Here is a 5120-nt window from a genome sequence, read left to right on the forward strand (position 1 = left end):
CAGTTCACGTCCCGGTTTTGGCGTGCTTTGCACCAGGCCCTCGGAACAGAGGTCTGTCTCTCATCTGCCTACCACCCACAGACTGATGGCCAGACGGAACGGGCGAACGCGGTGCTGGAACAGTACCTCCGGTGCTACTGCAGCTACCAGCAGGATGACTGGGTCGACCACCTAGCATTGGCGGAGTTCGCTTACAACAATGCAGTGAATGCATCCACCCAGCAGACCCCGTTCCAGGCCAGTTACGGTTTTCATCCACGGTTGTTTCCGGATGTGCTGCCGGCATCTGCGGTCCCTGCGGTGACAGAGTGGCTTCAGGAGCTCCAGTCCCAGCAACAGCTGTTGATGGAGCAGCTGCGCCAGGCCAAGGAGACGTACAAGGTCCAGGCCGACCGCCACCGCCAGGTGGGGCCGGAACTCCACGTCGGTGACCTAGTATGGCTCTCCACTCGCCACCTCCACCCTTCTCGACCTTCGCGGAAGCTGGACGCCCGTTTCACCGGCCCGTTCCCTATCGTGAACCAGGTCTCGCCTGTGGCATTCCGTCTCCAGTTGCCCGCAACCCTGAAGGTTCACCCGGTATTCCACAGGTCCCTTCTGAGTCCGGTGGCCCCACCCGACGAGTTCCACCCGGACCGTCCCCGACCGCAGCCAGTTTTGGTTCAGGGAGAGCCTGAGTACGAGGTGGAACGCATTCTGGACTCCCGATACCGCAGGGGAAAGCTGCAGTATCTCATTGACTGGAAGGGGTATGGGCCGGAGGACCGTTCCTGGGAACCAGCGGCCAACGTCCACGCGCCTGCCTGCCTCCGAGAGTTCCATGCGGCGTACCCCAGCAAGCCGGGTCCAGACCCTCGATTAAGGGGGGGGCCTGGGAGGGGGGATGGTGTGATGGCCTGGGATTCCGATTCTGAGAGTGAACCGGAGGAATCCCAGCCGGCACAGGAGTCCCCGCCTCCAGGGCCGGCTGAACTGGGGCAAGGCCTAGATTCTGAGGAGCCTGCACCTGTGCCAGATCCTCAGGAGCAGGCACCAGGTGAAACCATTCTGGCCCCAGAGGTGCTTGAGGACTCAGTGTCTACAGGTGAGCCTTCCCCGGGGCCCAGTAACCCTTCGGCCTCTCCTGAACTGCAGAGGCTTAGGGCAGAGAGGCGAAGGGAACTGGTTTCTCCCAGGAGGAGTGCTCGCCTTAAGGCCAGGAGAGGCGGGGCTCCTGGGGGCCGGGACCGCCCCTGGCCTTAGAGAAGATAAAGGGCAGTCAGCCCGGTCCCAGGTTGCGGGAGCAACGTCGTCATTGAAGAGCTGTTTTGGCCAGCATCCAGTCCTGTTCCTCCAGTGTTCCTGTTCCCCGCCCGGCTACCTGCTTCTGATCTTCGAGTGTTCCTGTCCCCGCCCGGCTCCCTGTTTCGGACCTCACCTCGCACTTTGTGGACTATCTCCAGGCTAGTGACTTAGGACTGAACTTTGACTACGGTAACAGTAACCTTCCCCCCGGGACCAGCACAGGGAGAAACTACTGCAAGTAAAATTTATGTCCTCTAGATTTCACCCACTGAAAATTTTATTGGCTGTCGCCGATTATTCATTGTGTTTTAGGCTGCGTTCCTATATATGCTTACCCGGGGTTAATTCCCATTTAACTAGGATTGCACTGTTAAAGTGCTTTTAATTATTATTGTGATGCTTTGTTGATTATTTTAATAGTATGTAGTGTGTACTTTTGTAATGATACAGTTAGCTGTGTTGAATGGTTCTTTTTATAATGAGAAAGGCAGGATAAAGAGCTCAATAAACTCCTGAGAATATATGCACTTTTTTGCTGAGGCCACAATCTTTTCCATCTGGCAAAGAATATAAAAAACCTCTACACCAGGGCTGGAGAATCTCAGGCCTGGGGGCCAAATTCTGCCCTGTCTATCTGGTTCTTGAGACTCTTCATAAAAGCCCTATAGTAGGGTTGCCATACGTTGAGAATTTCCTGGACACATCTGGAACACTGCAGTTGGCAGCAGTGTCTGGGCGGAAATTGGTAAAATGGCCAGTAAAATCCAGACATATGGCAGCCCGTGTCAGCAGTGCTGTTTTTGCCGATTTCCCATAAAAATAGCTCAAAAACGGCATTTATTTTGCAATTTTGCCAAAAAAGCTAAACAACTTTTCTGTCCGGATTTTCAGTTTGAAATATGGCAACCCTACCCTATAGCACCCCTTCCTTGGTCAGCCATTTCTTGGTGGGGCGGGGGGCTTATAGCACCAGGCAACCCCCTGCCCCACTCACTGGTGGAGAGGATATAAAGGCCAGGCCATGGGAAGGCGGTGAGCTTCCCTGTCACTCCTTCTCCACATAGAGCAAGTGTTAACTTACATAATGAGCTATGTAATGGTCAAGTTAACAGAAAAATTAAGGATTAAATGGCAGGCGTCTTTTGTTCTACATAAAAAAAAGATGTTAAGGACACAGTGAGCAAGGGGATACCAAAAGATGTAAAACAAACAAAATAGTTTAAGCCGTAACTAAGAAATGACAAACTAACGGGGTTACTAGTGGAGTGGAGCTTTTCTCAAAAAGTCAGTTTTAATCTTGTATCACACCACCACCAATACAAACAGGGTTAGAAACAGAGAAAAGGCACATTACAGTGCAACCATGTGGTCCACGAAAGGCTGTTGAGGTGAGGACCTCAGTCTGGAAAAGGTTCCTCACCCCTGCTGTCCATACAAACCAGGAATAAATCCTATTTATCTGAGGGCTCATTCATACTTTCGCTTGACCCGTATTTCGATTGCAAGGTGCGCTGATTAATTCCCCCAGGTATGAGAGCTTTTCTCATTGTTCCACTGCTGTGCCTTGTGAAAATCCAATCTTACCCGCTGAACTGAAGCTTAAGTTAAAGAAAATCTGTCTTCGGATTCTCTGCCCATCTGATAAAATCTGACTTAATAGTTGAGAGGGCTTATATATACCACTGGTCTATTTCTAGAGACACACCCCTCTGCCCCAAACCCCCCACATTGGATCATCCTGATATCCAAGCTGAGTTTGGTCCTAAGACAGGCTCACCAAGCAGGTAATGTCATGGGAGGAATCTTCTGGGCAGCTGTCCATAGGACATGACATTACAAATCACCCCAGGAAACACTAAATTCCACGTAATTTATTGAAATTCAGTGGAGCCTATTTTGCAGCAGTAGGTGGAAGACCCCATCTGCCACCTGCTTTACTATATTAAGCAATGTTCATTAGTAGCAATTCCCTAGTCTCCCTGGTTTGCAAGATAAATGTCCTGAAGTTGTGTTTATTACATCCTTTGTGGTGTTGATCACCACCAACACATAAAGGATAAATTTACCCCAGTATGAAAGCACTCAACAGTATAGAATGAACTGGGGAAAAGAAGAAGAAAACATTTGCCCATATTTTGCTGCTCTCGTATTATAAACACTAATGATTTATTTAGAGACTGCCCATGAAGTATTTCCGCCCATCAGTGACCTATATACATTTTGTCCTAATAAGGCTACTTTTTCTTGCTCAAATGCAAGTTGCCTTTCTGCGTTTTCGTATAACCGTTTCCGTGTCTTAATCATGTCTCCTGTGGGTTCAAGTAAGGGCCAGAGGAGGTGTTGATAGAAATTAGAAAGCAAGATAAGAGGTTAAGAATTACTAATGATATAAATAAGCAAACCAGCTGGGAACAGAAAGGAAGATGCTAAGGGATAAAATCTGTTACAGGCAGACTAAATGAATGCAAAGGGATCAGGGAGGAGAGATGAAACCAACTGGTGGTGAAGGGAAGGGGGTTAAGAAGGGAGTTAAATAAATTTCAGGAGATGGGTAGAAATATTTTGAGTGGCCTGTGGGGGTGGGAAGAGGAACCATAATGCAGTCTAAATGGGGCTGCCCTAGAAAGTGTTTGAGGCTGCAACAAGTGCAGGATGTGGCTGGTGAGCTGGAGTGTGGGGAAGCCTGCTAGAACCGTGTGGCACTAGTCCTGAAAGCAGTGCACTGGCTGCCTCCGAGCCTCCGGGTCCAATTTAAAGTGTTAGTAAACCACAGAGCCTAGGACTTGCCGATCAGAAGGTCGGCGGTTCAAATCTCCCCGACGGGGTGAGCTCCCGTTGCTCGGTCCCTGCTCCTGCCAACCTAGCAGTTCAAAAGCAGGTCAAAGTGCAAGTAGATAAATAGGTACCACTCCAGCGGGAAGGTAAATGGCGTTTCCGTGCGCTGCACTGGTTCGCCAGAAGCGGCTTAGTCATGCTGGCCACATGACCCAGAAGCGGTAAGCCGGCTTCCTTGGCCAATAAAGCGAGATGAGCACTGCAACCCCAGAGTCATCTGCGGCTGGACCTAATGGTCAGGGGTCCCTTTACCTTTACCTTACAAAGTCATATGGCCAAGTTGATGCTGTCCCACAAGGGCTCGTTGGTGGCAGATCCTCAATTTGTTAAATGCCTTCCCTGGTGTGGTGCATCTGCTTCTCCCAATTATTAACTTTCAATGTCTGCTCCTGGCAGCCTTGAAATTGCTAGCTGTGATGGTATGAGTGTTGTTGTTTTTTTTACATGCTTTTGGTTGATTTTTTTAAATGTGTGTTTTAAAATGCATTGTTTTCTAACTGATTTGTTTGCTGCCCTGGGCTCCTTGGAGATGAAGGGCGGGAAATGAATTTACTAATTTAAGTAAAGAAAATAAAAAGGCTTTCTCCAGTTAGAGCCTCTGGAGCAGCAGGTTCTGCCTAAAATGAAGCAGCTGCGTCACTATGCCTCCAAAGCAAATGCCTGTGTGAAGGAAAGTCGATAAGGAACTCATTGCCACAAGGAAAATGCTGCGGCAAAGGATTTAGAAATTTCTGAAGATGGATTCAGTATCAGTAGAAAATGTCAGTAATTGGCAGCCGATGACCCCTGTGCCCACATATACCAATATTTTGTAACTGTGACTGGTGGTTTTTCAGACATCTCTACTCTAGTCCTAGGGATAAGGGGAACTCTTGTTCTAGATGGGAACAGCCACATTGTTGTAAAACAAAACTGAATATGAAAGGCATTATATAAATGCTAATCAAGATTTTCATCTGTTCTGGAATTCAAAGTGTTCGGCAAAAATAATGAAAAAGTCA

At 48.7% G+C, this 5120-nt stretch overlaps 1 long non-coding RNA gene across 1 annotated transcript in view; it reads left to right on the plus strand.

The window, feature by feature from the left end:
* LOC308474353 overlaps window positions 1–5120 on the plus strand; it is a 39374-nt gene that overhangs the window by 28745 nt on the left and 5509 nt on the right. The gene's annotated exons all lie outside the window — the stretch shown is intronic.

The sequence above is a fragment of the Podarcis pityusensis genome, assembly GCF_964106645.2.
Source record: "Podarcis pityusensis genome assembly, chromosome: 1".
NCBI classification, from domain to species: Eukaryota; Metazoa; Chordata; class Lepidosauria; order Squamata; family Lacertidae; genus Podarcis; species Podarcis pityusensis.